Source organism: Nannobrachium achirus (assembly GCF_963921795.1).
Source record: "Nannobrachium achirus genome assembly, chromosome: 24".
Classification (NCBI taxonomy): domain Eukaryota; kingdom Metazoa; phylum Chordata; class Actinopteri; order Myctophiformes; family Myctophidae; genus Nannobrachium; species Nannobrachium achirus.
The window spans coordinates 29,819,093-29,835,528 of record NC_137831.1 but is presented as its reverse complement, the minus strand read 5'-3'; the positions used below and the strand labels follow the sequence as shown (position 1 = coordinate 29,835,528).

The 16,436-nt window shown below is 43.7% G+C and overlaps 1 protein-coding gene across 1 annotated transcript in view; it reads right to left on the bottom strand.

Moving 5' to 3' along the window:
* LOC308279970 (interleukin-1 receptor accessory protein-like 1) overlaps positions 1 to 16,436 on the bottom strand; it is a gene marked incomplete at both ends in the record, with an annotated part of 729,472 nt that overhangs the window by 229,403 nt on the left and 483,633 nt on the right. The window lies entirely within an intron of this gene.

Here is a 16,436-nt window from a genome sequence, read left to right as displayed (position 1 = left end):
TGTTATAGCTAGTAGGTCTCTCTCTCTCTCTGTTGTCATAGCAGCTCCATCCGGTACATCACTAGCTACATCACACTCTACCCTTAGCCTCATTCCAGCCCTGTACCGTACGTAGGCCAGTAGTTTTTCATGACCCCCAGATTTATACAGAATGTATTTGGTCTTTGGTATTGGTTTTCGAATAGCAAAACCACTAAAAAGGGGGCCTTAAAGTGTCAATGGAAACAAGGCCCCAGGGCTTTTTGTGTTCTCCTTTTATAGCGTAACCTTTGACTGTACTAAATGTACTGATAAATCACATTAGGTGCCTTTTATTTTGAAGGGATCCAGCCGTAGAGTGCCGGGATTTCCTAACATAGACGTGCGCTTTTTATTTTGAAAAAGCCAGAATGAAAATGTGCACATTTTGGGTCACTTTTTTCAACTCTTAACGCGGATGTTGTTACGTAAGACACAGTAGCAGCGATCGGCCAACAGAAATCCATCATTTGAGCACTATTTTGCCTTGAAAGAAATGTGGTTTTGGGATAAAAATGTATTTTTTGGAGATAAAGTGGCAAGTTGCAAATTTAATGAGTTACTTTCTATGGAGTCTTCGCCCAACGGTAAGTGATAGCAAGCGTCTAGCGTCACACACAGAATCCCCAGACAGTAATGTATTAATAATATAACATGTTATACTGTATATTTACCAATGATATTCGGGATAAGCACTCTACCGCCTTTCTTTTATTTCCCGATGATCTTCGGGACAGGCACTCAAAGTGTTAACAAAAAAGTATTTGATCTATCAATTTAAACTTTTCCCCATTTTACTGGGGACCCCCATGGAAACCCTCCTGCATGGGCCCATTCGGGGTCCTCGGACCTCACTTTGAGAACCACCGCCGATAGCAGGCTCTAGTCTCTCTGAGACTTGGGTGGGTCCGAGCCCGTGGCACCCATGGGGGGGCTTGCCGGCTTTACATTTAAATGCATCTTCTAAGCTCTGCAATTTTGGATTAGCCTCCCTCTTTAATCGCAATATGGAGGCCCCCTCAAATTTCTGTCTTGGACGTTGCTCAAGAACTCAGTGACTGACTGCTGCAGGGGGGAAGTCGAGGGTGTCCCTCACGATGCATGGCTCGATAGAGTTTAGATATTTGTCCATCGATCGAAAACGATGGTATACATTATGTGGCTTATGCTGTTTGGTAACTATTCAGCAAATAGAAAACATATAGATAACTGGCCTATAATGTTTTAATTTTTAATTAATTTTTGTGTGCGTGTGCGTGCGTGCGTGCGTGCGTGTGCGTGTGTGTGTGTGTGCTAACCTGCCGACACAGGCGAGCAGCTAACCTGCCGGCGCGGGTGAATGTTAACCTCTATGCCTCCAAGGGTCTTCAACAGGGGGTCCGGGACCCCTAGGGGGTCCTCAGAGTTACTATAGGGGGTCCTCCAAATCTTTTGTGTGACAGAAGCTTACTTTTCTCCTTTTTCATATAAACCACTTGAACCCTAGCGTCCATATTCTGAGAACTTTAGCCGAAAATAGCAGATCTACAAGCTCACAACGCCTCGTCGTCAGCACGAGGCGCTGTGAGCTTGTAGATCGGCTATTTTTGGCAAAGAGGTTTGGTGTAGAGGAGAAAAAAAGAGCAGACTACCGAGCACAGAGTGAAATGAAAGGTCAAGTTTATAAAGTATTGAAGGTTCAAGTGGTTAAATATCTGAAAACACAAATTGGCATGAATCCAAAATACACTGATGATTGTGCCGTCAAACGATGAAACTATATGGTATCTATGGGTTGAGGGGGTCCCTGCTTCATCTCTCTCTCAACTAAGGGGTCCTTGGCCTGAAAACTTTGAAGACCCCTGCTCTATGCCTAAACCAAACCCTAACCCAAACCTCAGTAACCGTGACGCGGGTGAGTAGCTAACCTGCCGACGCTGGTTATCGAAACAATGACTTGTCGAAAGAGATTTCCACAATTGACACACACAAATAAAAAATGTAGAAATACGGAGACACAAGGTTTCTCACAGGCAGTAATACTATATCCCAGGAACCGCCCCTGAGCCGCCGCCCCCACCTCCTCCCACCTCCCCTAATATGACAGAGAGGATTTATGTGGCGGGGCTACGGGGCCATATTAACCATTTGGGACAGTGTGCCTTCTTATATCCACTTCCATCTGTAATAACACGGGCTCAAGACGCCATCATATTTCACCTAGCACTCTGAATCTGAAATGATCCGATTCTCTCTCTCTCTCTCTTCTCTCTCTCCTCTCTCTCTCTTCTCTCTCTCCTCTCTCTCTCTCTCTCTGATGAAAAAAGAAATGGGATTTTTTTTAATTAAGTAAAAGTAGCAATATACCACAATATAAAAAGATAAAAAATATGCTTGAGTAAGTGACTTGAGAAAAGTGCAAAAAGGTAGGGGCATCAAAATATACTATACTGTGCACTAAAAAAGTACACAAAAAGTGTTGTGTTTCGAGCTTTCGGATCTGCTGCTCTTGATGCTTTTGTGTGACGCCGTAGTGTGATCACGCAGGGTTTTAATTTAGGAAAAATAACTAATTTAAATAAATTAAAAGAAACAATATGGAGATAAGGAGGTTTCTGTCAGACAGCAAGAAAATCGTAGTGGAGTACAGTATTTGCCTGAGATGCAGTGGAGTGGAAGTACAGTATAAAGTAGTGAAAAACGGTACTTAAAGGAGTAGTTCACCCCCAAAATGACTTTTTTTCTATTGATTAGTCACGCCATGGAGAGTAGAGTTTAATAATATTTTTTGTTTTTTGTCACATTCCTAAGATACAAATTTTATTTGAGTAAATTTACCCCCATTGATTCCGAATGGGGACCCGTTTCGAAACGGGTCCCCATTCGGAACGAATGGGGGTACATTTATTGTTATCACATTTTTGTCTTAGGAATGCGACAAAAAAACTAAAAATATTATTGAACTCTAGTCTCCATGGCGTGACTAATCAATAGAAAAAAAGTCATTTTGGTCATTTTGGGGGTGAACTACTCCTTTAACTCTTTCTGTGCGAAAACCGAATAATCTCGGTTCTTTTTTCCATTCCAATACTAATTTTTTAATCTATTTCGCTTACCCTGAGCTGCTAGTAGCGACGTGGGTGGTCCTGGCTCCTCCACCGCCTCCCAACGAGCCATTCTACTTGTCCCGATGATTTATTCCATTGAAAATGGTTTAGAAAAAGTTTAGAGCCCCCCCAAAAAAACGCTGTTTCAGCAAGACGTATTAAGGATTACAAGAACCGACATTATTCGGTTCCTTTAGTAAAATGAATTAAATAATCGGAGGCATCAACGAAGCCCCGGTCTAATTTAGCATTCCTAGCACAAGGCCGCGATTCTGTTTACACGGCCGGTAATGGGAAGAAAAGGCCGCAGCACGCCGCCCACTCCAATAGAAAAACACATCTTTACAGCGGATTTTCTCCGGATTGTGTTCCGAGGCCAGCAGACAAGTTATTTTGGCGGCTGAATAACTTAGATCGCTCTTCTAAAAAATGATATAGTCGATTGCTAACTGATAGCTAACTTCCTCCGGCTCGCTAGCATAGCACTCATTCGAGTGAAAAGCCAAGCCAGGGGGGCGCCCGCTGGCCTGGTGGTCAAGGCGCATACCACATACTAGGCTATGATGCCTGCTGGCGTCGCCGGTTCGATTCCCGATCCGGACGACCTTTGCCACATGTCATTCCCCATCTCTCTCCTCATTTCCTGTCAGTCTACTGTCCTATCGAATAAAGGCATAAAAAGCCCAAAAACAAATCTTAAAAAAAAAAAGAAAAGCCAAGCCAGTTCAGGCTGGCGACTCCGGATGTGATAGTGAATGCCTACGGGAGAATGGCTGGCACTCTAGCGGCACCTAGCGGCGCCCGGCAGCTATTGAGTTAAGTACAAAGTATAAAGCACTTGAGTAAATATACTTAAGTTACTTTCCGCCACTCACTGCTCTCTCTACTGCTCTCTCTCTCTACTGCTCTCTCTCTCTCTCTCTCTCTCTCTCTCTCTCTCTCTCTCTCTATCTCTCTCTCTCTCTCTCTCTCTCTCTCTCTCTCTCTCTCTCTCTCTCTCTCTCTCTCTCTCTCTCTCTCTCTCTCTCTCTCTCTCTCTCTCTCTCTCTCTCTCTCGCCCTTCGGCGTGACTTGATTGGTCTGGAGAGCAGCCAGGAATGCAGATAGGATCGCCGGCAGATGTACAATAACTTGGGGGGGAATAAATATGCCCCCTAATTGAGAGAAATGATGTAATATTGATCTGGGGGGGGGGGAGGGGGAGGCTGAATCCTTGGCATCGATGGATACGCTCCTCCGTGCCTCTGACATTTATAGCAGGCGGCTGCCGGATTTGACTTCGGCGCACGCGCGCGTTTGTGTGTGCGTGCGTGTGTGTACACAGGCATGCGGTGCATGTTAGTAGGTCATACAGGGACATGCGTGCGCGTGGTGTAAGGCTGCAGCGATCGATTGTTTTCTCAGCAAAGGTTCTATCGTTTCACTTTTTTAATTAATAGGCCTAGAATTATTGAATGCTTTAACCAGTGAAAAATAGCAGATATACAAGCTCACAGCGCGGCACTTGGTGCCGTGCTATGAGCTTGTAGATCTGCTATTTTAAAAAAGTCGTGAAAATGTGTGCAAATCTTTGAATATATGTATTTTCAAAGTTTGTAACTTAAATTTTGCTTCTGGGGGGTCCCTGGAACTAAATATTTTGAGATGGGGGTCCGTGGCCAAATAAATATAATTTTGGGGGTCCTTCACATGGCTAAAATTGGGTAATGGAAGGGCGGGACTGCTGGCTTTCACTATGACTCAAACATAACCATAAACAAACCTGATACATCCATATATAGGCATGTCACTATATGACTCAGACATAACACAAACATTCCTGATGCACCCATAGACAGGCATACAAATAAAACAATTCACAGTGGCAAGCAGTGATCACCCCATGATGGGCACTGCAATGAGTTTCAAATAAACTACATTGCGCTTTGAGAGTGAAAAAAAATAAGAAGACACGTGTGATATGTGTGATCTGTGCAGCTTGCCCCAGGAAATGTGTCAATCTCAATAGGGAACAATGGTATGGCATTAAAATGGACAAAGACTGTGAGACACATATATCCATATATGGGCATAACAAGGGGCACAGACGGGTACCACAGGTACTCTGTCAAAGCCTCCGGCACTATATGACTCAGACATATTTGTCGGATCCTGCAGTGCGACGTACTGTAGGTGTGAGGGCCGTGTAGTGGCCTGAACTTTAGGTGTGAGGGCTACGTGGCGGCGCGAACAGAAGCGCAAAGCCAGATAAACAATATCTCAAAGAAATGAGAACAATGTGATACTCTATAATAAAGTTGAAGAGTATTTCTAAAATTTGGTCCATTATGGCTTCCTTCTAGAAGCAGAATTGAATTGAACTGAAGTGGAAGAATATGAGAGTTCAGTGTGTTTGAGTCAGCCGAGGACAATACAACAATTCTCCTCTTGGCAGTGCAGGTTATCGCGACTTGTTCAGCCTTTTACACTCACATCCTTTATCATGGGACACTTGGCGTTTAACCTGAGCATGATGCATCATGGGACTCTAACCTGGGTATATGTTATTCTCCACTTTGTTCCCACGGCAGCATTTCAGCAGTGTTGATTTGTCGACTAAAACTATAACGAAAAATGTCTGTCGACTACCTTTTTTCAATGGCGAAAGCTAAATAAAAACTATTGCCTGGTTACAGACCTAGCTGTATAGCAAGCCACACCCCTTTAAAATGTTGTTAAATAATGGAGTGAAACGAAATGTCATTCAGGCTGAGTGTCAGGCTATAAAAACTAAGCTTTGATGACTAAAACTAAAACTAAATATATTGACAATTTTGTCAACAAAAACTAGACAAAAATGTTGGGAGGGACTATAATGGAGAAGAGAAAAAAAAAACTGGATGCTCTCTGAAAATAGCAGATCTACAATCTCACAACGTGTCACGCTGCGACTCATTGTGAGCTTGTAGATCGGCTGAACCCACCCTGACAAACTACACAGCAGCTGGCTGGATCGGTGGAGGGGTGAAAGTGAATGATTTGAGAAAAACAGCCAAAGATTGACAGAATCACGTAAAAGGTTACGTCTTTCACCACCATCTGCTGGACAGGGGATTTCCACTGTGCTCTATCAAACCGCGACGTCAGCGCTGACATTTTACCTGCTGTCAGATCTACAGTTTGGCAGGAGTGATCATGTCTTTCCTAACAACGTAATCTTTTCTTTTCTTCTTTTCCACAGCAAGAAGACAATGTCAAAGCCAGGAAATACTTCCCCTCGACGGACTGAATTCGATTCCCCGACCTCCGCGGCTTTAAGTATAGAACAGTGGTTTTGGGGGGTGGGGGGGAGAAGTGTTCAAAGTTTCACTTGAGTAAAAGCACAAAAGTTTTGCCAGCAAAATGTGAGCCAGCAAAATGTGTTAATACAGAACCATAGTCATCTCAACCACTTTATACATTTAAATGTTGGCTATTAAAAAAAAGCTTGTACATTTGCTATTTTTGAAAGTTTTGAAAAACCTCAAATTTGGAGATATGAAAAGGATAATTTAGAATTTCTTTAACCACTCCTCTTTCTGGGGGTTCCTTGCACAAAACCTTTTCAGATGGGAGTCCACGACCAAATACATATCAATTTGAGGATCCTCGAATTGAAAAAGTGTGAAAACACAGGATTAAGGTATGTTTTTGTCATCTGCAGAGTAACTTTTCAACTTGAACGTTTCTTTTTTTTTTTTTTTTTCAGGCTGTCTGGGTGTTTGTGTCAGGCACACGCCAGAAAATATTATTGAACTCAATTCTCCATGGTGTGAGTAATAAATAGGGAAAAATAAGTCATTTTGGGGGTGAACTACTCCTTTAAGTACTGTACTCAACTCCGCTACATCTCGGATCCAAATATTGTACTTTTACTCCACTATATTTATTTGAAAACTTTAGTTAGGACTCCTTGTTACTTTGCAGATATAAATTATAATATTATAAAACATACATAAAGCACTTTAACCCTATGTTATACCGTGGCTATTTGAAAATAGACGATCTACAAGCTCACAACGTGTCTGAATTCCGGACAGAGTATTTCTATATTGCAGTAGGCTATTGATACTTTTACTTACTGTAAGTAAAAAAATATGTGAGTACTTTTTCCACCACTGTAGATATACCAGTAAGACTCCCTAATCGGGAGATAAGCGACCGTAGGTGGCTTATCTCCACAAATAGGGCAAAAATGTGTTTTTCCAAAATCTTCCTGATCCATGTTGATGACATGAGTGTAGACATGCTGTGTAGTGATATTCGTGATTTTAGGGCAAAAACTGTAGGAGCAGTGTCCAAAAATGTGTTTTAAAAATCGGCCTGAAGGTGGCGCTAGAATAGGGCCATGTGAGAAATGAGGGGTGGGGTCTCCGCGTTGCCTTGGCGGACAAATAGGTACCGGCCCCGGCTCTCCCGGACGCTCCTAGCCCGAGTTACGGCATTTTATGTGCGCTGCAGTGGCAGGGGGTCCACCACTTTTGCATCCGTTCTGGAGCACCAGGAGTCGGTGGTCCCCGGGAATTCCCCGTGAGCAGCCCCGTTGGGGTGGTCATTTGGTCATTTTTGCACATTTGGTCATTTTTTACATCTGGGGGTCCCCCAGGGACCTGGGGGTCCCTGGGGCTCCGGGGGTCCTTGGAGGTTGTAGTTTGGCAGGCAAGGAGTGTGTGTGTAAAATCTGGCATGGATCGGGTCAACGGGTGCGGAGATATAAGCAGGGAAAAAGTGTGACGTGTGACGGACTCACTGACTCACTCACAGACAGCCTGTGGAGGTTTTGGTAGTAAATGCGACCTACGGTCGCAATGACAATATCGCTTTCGGAAGTGTAACACTGTGAATGTCAAAATGCCGTGCAGTGTACTTCGGTGACAACTCTTTAACCGACGCGTTCTTTAATGACAGTCTTTGACCAATGACTCTCGAAGGTTAATTGGATGTAGCCGACGAGGGCCGAGTTGACACGTGAAGAGGCTTGTTTGGTTTTGACTACTGAGCAGCCCTCTTGTTCACATCAAGCAAGTGGCAGGGGATGAAGGGAGCTAATATTGTTCGAGAGCACACACAACCCACGGCAATAAAGTGGGCTAGTTGTCATTTGATACAATTTGCATTCAAATTATTCACGGTAGCAATTTTGTCCGCAAAGCACCCACCCGCTCTCGAAGCTGGAGATGATGGGTGTTGTGAAGCAAATTGGCAGGCCAGGTCTTCTGACCTCGCCACCGCACGGCAGAGAAAACTAGCAACCCTATTTCGAAGAGCGAGGGGAAAGTGATTTGCCAACACAGAGCTTTTGAAAATAGTAGGAATACGATTCTTTTAAAGCAGGGGTGGGCAACGTTGATGGCCACAATTAGGGGTGTAACGATACATTTTAATAGCGATTCGATACATATCACGATACATGGTTGACGATACGATACATGGACGATATTGGTTCATTCATGGCGATACGATACGATTCAATTTAATTATTTAAAATCGATATAGTAGCTATTTAGCAAAGAAATTAAATCTGTGTGAAAGGTGTGGATAGTGCAGGTTTTTAAGGGAAACTTATGGATATAAATAAGTAAACACAGTGATTATCTGCCAAATACATGGACATGCATTGTATATTGACAAACCTGCACATTGACATGAACCCAGAGATAACACACATTTATCGATAGAACAGTGTAGCTACATAGAATGGAAAAGTAATTAAACCCCTTCTTTTAATTTTTTCTTCTTAAAAATGCTAAATACAATCGATTCTTTGCACTGCCGATTCGATACGATACAAAATAAAACAATACGATTCAATTTTAGCTGTTTTCATTTCGATCTACTTTGATTTTTTAAGTTAAAAACGATATTTCGATACAGTTACTATATCGTTACACCCCTAGCCACAATGCATACAGTAAAAAAATGCAAAAATAGCCAATCTACAAGCTCATAATGTTTTGAACTTGTAGATCTGCTATTTTTGCTTTTTTTTGAATGGGAATCTTAAATTATTTTGAGCTATTTTTGAATTGGAATCCTGAAAGCAACATTTTTATTTAATTAAAAAAGAAATCGCAAATACTTGGCTAATCTTTGCATAAATCTTTTTTTAAAGCGGACAATTGTAACTCTCTGGCCCCCGGCTTGGATCAATGAAACTAACATACCATAGTGTACTTTAAGTTCTTGATATCATATCTTTTCAAATATCGTTGCTGTCTGGCTCTTAACTTCACCTTCTAACCCGGACAACCTACTTGATACTATATACAGTACAGTGTCAAACAAAAGCAACAAAAGTAGCAGATCCGCAAGATTTGCGCCGCGTTTCGAGCTTGTCAATCTGCTACGTTTGATTCCTGAAAAGTTTTGGACATATGAGGTTTCCACCCGACTGTGTATATAAAAAAAAATATTAAAGTTATGATATAACAATTATTTGGGTGCCCCCACTTGCAATGCCCTCACGACACACCAGTGGGCGCTGCCTGGCCCACAAACCACTGAGGTATTAGTCCAAAGTTGACCCCGTGTGAGGACGTGTACAAAACAGCCCCGTTGCATTCGTCAGCGCATGCGATGCGGGGGCATGGCATTAGCATTCTGCAGGCATGACTCGGAGCAGCAGCTCCAGGGACGTGCTGGCCATTGGGAAAAGCGGGACAACTCCCGAACGGCCGGTTCATTACCGGCCGGTCCAGGCCGGCCATTAGGACAAAAATTAAAATAAAATGTCTGCCTTCGTTCCATTTTGGGGGCTGGGCGGCCAACAAAGTAAATCGTCACTGTCGGGCAGAAACCTTGTATCTCCAAGTTTCAAATGTATACATTTTTTCGCAAAGCAAAGCCCTGCTTCATCATACAAGGCTGTTGCACTAAAGTAGTGAAAACAGCAGATCGACAAGCACACAACGCCTCGCGGTGCGAGGCGTTGTGTGCTTGTAGATCGGCGGTTTTCACTAGTTTAAATCATTTTCAAAATGATAAATACAAAACAAACGGTTTTGGACACACAAGGTTTCCACCCGACAACGACGAAATATAACTCATGTACAGTAAATTGGCCCACTGGCTTGTCACTTGTCACGATCTGAAATGGCAAATCTTTGAGTAGCAGCAGCGCTATAGAGAGAGATCTCTCTCTATAGCGCGCAATGAGGGCCTCTCCAACTCTTTTTCCCGGGCTGAATCAGGGGGCCAGCACGTCCCTGAGCAGCTCAGTGCATGTTGGGCCACGACTCTCTCCTCGCGCATGGAGCTTCAAAGTGGAGCACGGACGATGCCAAAGAGGATGAAGACGCTGGAACACGCAGTACACCCCTAACAACCCCTTCATGTTTGACATCAAACATGAAGGTTTGAAGACGTGAGTGGACTACAGGCAGGGGCGTCACAAGGGGGAGGGGGGGGAAGTGAGACTGAGTTACTATAGGGCCCGATGTGGAGGGGCCTTAATTATTTTATACTTTAGACATTGAAAAATAGCAGACATACAAGCTCACAGCCGCGCTGCGAGCTTGTAGGTCTGCTATTTTCGAAAAGTCGTGACAATGTGTGCAAATCTCTGAATATATCGTCACTGTCGGGCAGAAAGCTAAGTTTCAAATTTGAGCAAAATAATGCTAGGGAACCACACTCCTTTATGGCCTTCGGTAAGGCGTTCCACATATTGGTGGTATAGCAGAAGAACGAGTTTGACCCTTTGTTTGATTTAACTCTGGGTATGAAACCATATTTGATAGATATAACTATCATCTACACTTAGGCTAACTGATTATAGATAATGTTATATCATTGTAATCAGGTCTTTATTTACTGTGCAATGAATGAATCAAACTGATCGCAAATAATTTCCTTGAATAGACTCTCATCTTATATAAACAGAATTGACAGAAGGAACTGACACTAGGTATAGAGGGTATGCGCGTGACATCATCATCATAACAGGAAGTTATGCGAGAAAGCCTACTGAGTGGCAAAAAACTACTTTCTGGCCTTGACAGCCCATACATTCAAACAGAAAAGCCCTATCTGATTGCATTAAATAATGTTAAATGACGTTAAACTAATTTTGCCACTCACTTTGCCACTCGATATGCCATTCACTTTTATGCATGCGCATACCCTCTATTGTTATTAACTGAATGAGTGGTTGGTTTGATTTTATTTGCAATGACATTGAAGGCAAAAACAAGCATTAATGAATGATTTATTCGTGCAAAGAAACCCGACCCACATCGTGCAAGAAAACCTGGTCTGACCCAAAAAAGGCAGCATCTGTGCCCACCCAGATTGGGCCAGGCCCACTCAGTTGTTCAATCCTGGCTGCGCCACTGCCACAGCCGACCTCAGAATGTCTTTCCAACATCTCTCCTTTCAACCACCGCCCACCGCACCGCCACCACCCGTCCACCGCACTCCCCACTCACTTGCTCTCGCCTAATTAACTGTCAACCAAAGCCATTTAGGTTTTCATATTTTATGAGCGAATGAATATCGCTGCCGCCGGGGCAGAAACCTTGTATGTCCAAAACGTCAAAATCTTTATGCTTTTTCCATCATTTAATGCCCTACGTCATCGTACAAGAGTGTCAAGGGAAGATAGCTAATCTACAAGCTCACAATGCCTCGTGAAGTGACACATTGTGAGCTTGTAGCTTGTAGATTCTTGTAGATCAGCTATTGTCACCATTTCTGAAAAATTTAAATAAAAACGTCATTCCGTTTCCTGGAAAGTATCGGTTTTGAACATACGAGGGTTTCCGCCCGACACAGACGATATTAAAATGTCTTCTCCAGGCAACTCCTCAAATCCGAGTCCTCCCAAAAAATTGACGGCCCCCGCTCTCGACTAGAGTTGTCTGCGGGTGACAGGGGGGAACAGAAACGACGTGAGGAACAAAGTGACAAGCGACTTTGAGCGGGGCGGCGGCGTCGAAACACCGCCGCCTCTCGAACTGCTGACGTCGAAAATCACACACGTACGACACTGAATGAGGAGCACAAGCCAGGTGGTTTTGATGGCTGGTGTGTGTGTGCGTGTGCGTGTGCGTGTGCGTGTGCGTGTGCATGTGCATGTGCATGTGCATGTGCATGTGCATGTGCATGTGCATCGAGGGAGTGTCACACCCGTAAGCACACAATTCTAAATCCCTGCACTGTGAAGTCTGGAGTGTTAATTCTTTACTCCAGGACCATGAGGGTCCATTTGTGCACTCTCATAGTTCAAGATTTTAACTCTATACGACTTTACTGTGTGCATTATGTAATATCAACCTTTATCCTGCATTTTAAGCTGTGATTAAAATTCATCATCGAGGATGATGCGGAGATATCCAATGGATTATGAGGATGTTCAGCCCAGTTAAACTACGTCACTCTTTTGAGGATGAACATAATAGGCGACCATTCGTCGAAAGAACTAGAGAATATTTGTTGAAAACAGATGCAGCTCAACGTGTCACAATGCGCCAGTGCATTGTGGGCTTGTCTAGCTGTATAAGAAATCCATGAACATTTTTAATCTGCTACACAATTCTATACATACAGTATATGTAGTGGGGGTCCCTGCTTCAACTCTCTCTCAGCTAAGGGGTCCTTAGCCTGAAAACAAAGTGTAGAGGGTGAGAAAAAGGCAGAGGGAGCTTAGTATAGACCCCTGGAGATGCATGTCAAATAACCTGATTCATTTGGTTATGTATTTGCTACTCCCTACACGCTCGCATGCACTGATTTTTCCAGTGTGGTTGTTGTTGACAGTGATGCATGATGAAATGGTCTGCCAAGCAAGTGCATCCAAGTTCAAATAAAGAAATACATTAAAAACCAACAAAACATAAATACATAAATAAGTTGAATCGTGTGGCTCTCGCGATCCACGCGGGAACGTCGTGACTCCAATCTGAGTTCTAGTCGACCAGCCTGTGACATACTGTATCCATCTAAACAGTATCCACTATCCATCCATTTATGTGAGAACCATCCATGCCACAAAGTCTGGGACTGATCAGTCCAGCGGTTTGTGAGATTAGCTCTGCCACGCACGCACGCGCACACACGCACGCACGGACGGACGCACGCACAGAGTCATAGACAGATAGCCTCTCAAAAAGCCCTGCCATAAAAAGGAAAACTAACAATAGCAATTCTTGCAAACAAAAACAGGCAATGCAGTGCATCACCACTGGTGTCACAGACAGTGTAACGTTAGCTGGGTTCCACAGCTACTATATCGCCACCCTCGAGTGGAAACCTTGTATGTCCCAAACATCCATTTTCACGAAAAGGATGATAACATTGACAGAAATGCGACAAAATAACAGCTCTACGAGCTTGTAGATCTGCTATTGTCACTATTGTGCATGACACTCTTGTGTAAAAGTACTGTAGGGCTGAAAGGGATAGTTCACCCCCCAAATCTTTTTCTATCGATTACTGTTTTTGTCGCATTCCTAAGCCAATCATTTGAGGAGACGTAATCTTTGTGTCTCCATAGGGAACAAAGCAGGTTCTTCGTCTCTCGATAGAGAACCACTGCTGGTCATCAAATTGTTGGCTTAGGAATTTGACAAAAAAGTTCCACCCTCCATGAGTTGAGTACTCGATAAGGAAGAAAAAATAAATGTTTTGGGTGAACTATCCCTTTAAGGCTTAAAAAAAATAAAAATATGGACATACAAGGTCTCTGGCCGGCGACAGCGACGATTATCAGGTTATGGGGTGGTGAACATCACAATGGCCTGCCCACTAACATTTAGTCAGATGTGTGGAGGGGAGGAAGAAAAGAGCCAGGGATATGGTTTTTATCCATCATCAGATTAAACCCACAATGACTCTGCACCTATTTCCTCGCAGCCAACCAACCCCCTTTTACCTTTGTGTGCGTGAGCCATGACAAATTCATTTCAAAAGGAAGCCTTCCTCACGACCCATTTTCCCTCTCTCCTGTCAGCTGCTGAGCTCCTTTACCCCTTAAGGCAACAAAAGAGGAGCACTTTCCCATGAGCACCCTGTGCATCTCGCCGCTGTCGGGCCGAAACCTCTTATCTCCGCGTTCTAACTTTTCATAATGTGTGTGTTTTTTTTTTATATATAATTAACGCCCTACTTGATCATACTACAGTACAGTGTTACACAAAAGCATCGAAAGTAGCAGATCTAGGAAGCAAGCTTGGCGACGTGGAGCGCCGTGCCGCGCCGCAACACGGCGCAACGCGGCACGAAGCAACACGGCACAAACGGCATAAATGTGTTTTTCATTTGAATCCTGTTTTGGCCATATCAGGATTCCACGTGACAATGTACACAACGGTGGAAGAAGTACTGTACGTTTTACTTCAGTAAAATATATATTGATAACACAATACAAACTATACTGTTACGTTAAGTAAACGTCTTCCATTCTAATTTGACTTGGGTAAAACAAGGGCAAGAGTACCAATGTAAAAGTACTACATTTAGTCAAAATGTGTCAATTTATTTTGAAAAAATAGCAGATCTGCAAGCTCACAACACAAACACTATTCCTGATCCAAATCGTTTCGCTTCGCACCTCATTTCGAGCTTACAGATCTGCTACTTTTGCTGCTTGTGTGTGACGCTGGTAGTGTGATCAATTAGGGCGTGGATTTACAAAAAAAAAAAAAAACACACAAAGTTAAAGCATGGAGATAAGAGGTTTCTGCCGACAGCAACGCCACTGGCAGGCATATATTTATAGTACAGTAAGCAGGCTGGTAGGGCATACTAAAACACATTCAGCACTGTGTCACTCTCAACCAGCCACGCTTGCTTGGCGCAATCACAGGCAATCATCTTTGGTAATGTCAGCATCACAAATCTACACATAATGAGAGGGGAGACTATATACTGTGTGCACGCGTGTGCATGCGTGTGTGTGTGCGTGCGTGCGTGCGTGTGTGTGCGTGTGCGTGCGTGTGTGTGTGTGTGTGTGTGTGTGTGTGTGTCTATGTGTCCACAAGTATAGAATGAAAGACATTGTGAGGACAGTTTTCCTGTTCTTACAAGAACAAAATAACAACAGTTTCTTTATAACACACTTTACATTTTTGCAAATCACAAAGTGCTACATGGTTTAAAAAAAACAATGGCATTAAAATAGCAAAGGCGAAAACAAAGAACATCTTTATAGCAGCCAGGAGAGAGCCCTGGATGGAGTCAACTGGAGAATGCTACGAATGGCAATATAGGTGTCACATACACGGACCACATCAGAAATGCGCACCTCTATGGGGACCTACCACAGGTCAGAGAGAGAATAGGATGAGGCCCTGCAGGGAACTGCGTCAGACAGAACTAGAGGCAAGCAAACTGACTCTATGGGAGCCAACCCAGGGCAAAGCCAGGAAAGGCAAGGAGCTCACCACCTACGTAGATGCACTTTAGCTAACAACACTGTAGAGCTCAAGACCCTGATGTTAGGAGAGTGTGTGGAGGACAGCGATCAACGAGTCCAACCGAGTTAGTTGGCTAATGTACACCACACTCTCGCAATTTTTTACCCGCTTTTTCTCCAGAATTTAGTCAGTATTCCAATTAATTCCTCCCCATGCATATTTGCATTGTTGCATCCTACTGACTCACCCGCCAGTGAGGAGCCCCCACCGGGAGGACGTAGGGCCTTCGTCCTACTCCTCCCGCCACAACACTCCCTGCTGACAGGCGCCGCCCCTGTCGGTGTTTATTGCAGGGTTGCCATCATTGGACAGTCAGAATTGGAAATCCGATTTTGACAATTTATTAGGCTTGCTTTACTCGCATTGGAAAATGATGGGTACAATTTCAGCAAATAAAACGCAAAAAGTTGGTGTACACAATTTGATTTGATAACTCATATTCACTACTTACTGTAAGTCTGCCCACGACCCTTAAGCGGGGGGTCTGGGGGTCCCCCCTCCAAACATGTCATTTCCTGTCTTCTGGTGATTTTTTTGGAGTTTGATACAAAATCCAGGAGAAATGACACGTGTTGCCACGCAAAGCCACAGAAATCCCCCAATCCAGGAGAAATTCAGGAGAAATGACAATTCAGGAGCATGGCAGGAGATGGGGTTAAAATTCAGGAGTGTTGGCAGCCCTGGTTTAATGGCTCACCTGAAATGCACTGACAGTCAGGCACGGCGACGATCCCATCCGCGGGACAACATCTCTCTAAACCCGTTACAATCTGAAGCTAAGATCAGGAGATGTCAAGCTAGACCAGGACGACGTGCACAACTGCCAAGCCAACCCCAAGTGTGGCAGGATGTCTTTGCTGTCTGTCAATCACTGTATCATTGTCATTGGGCAGACATTGCT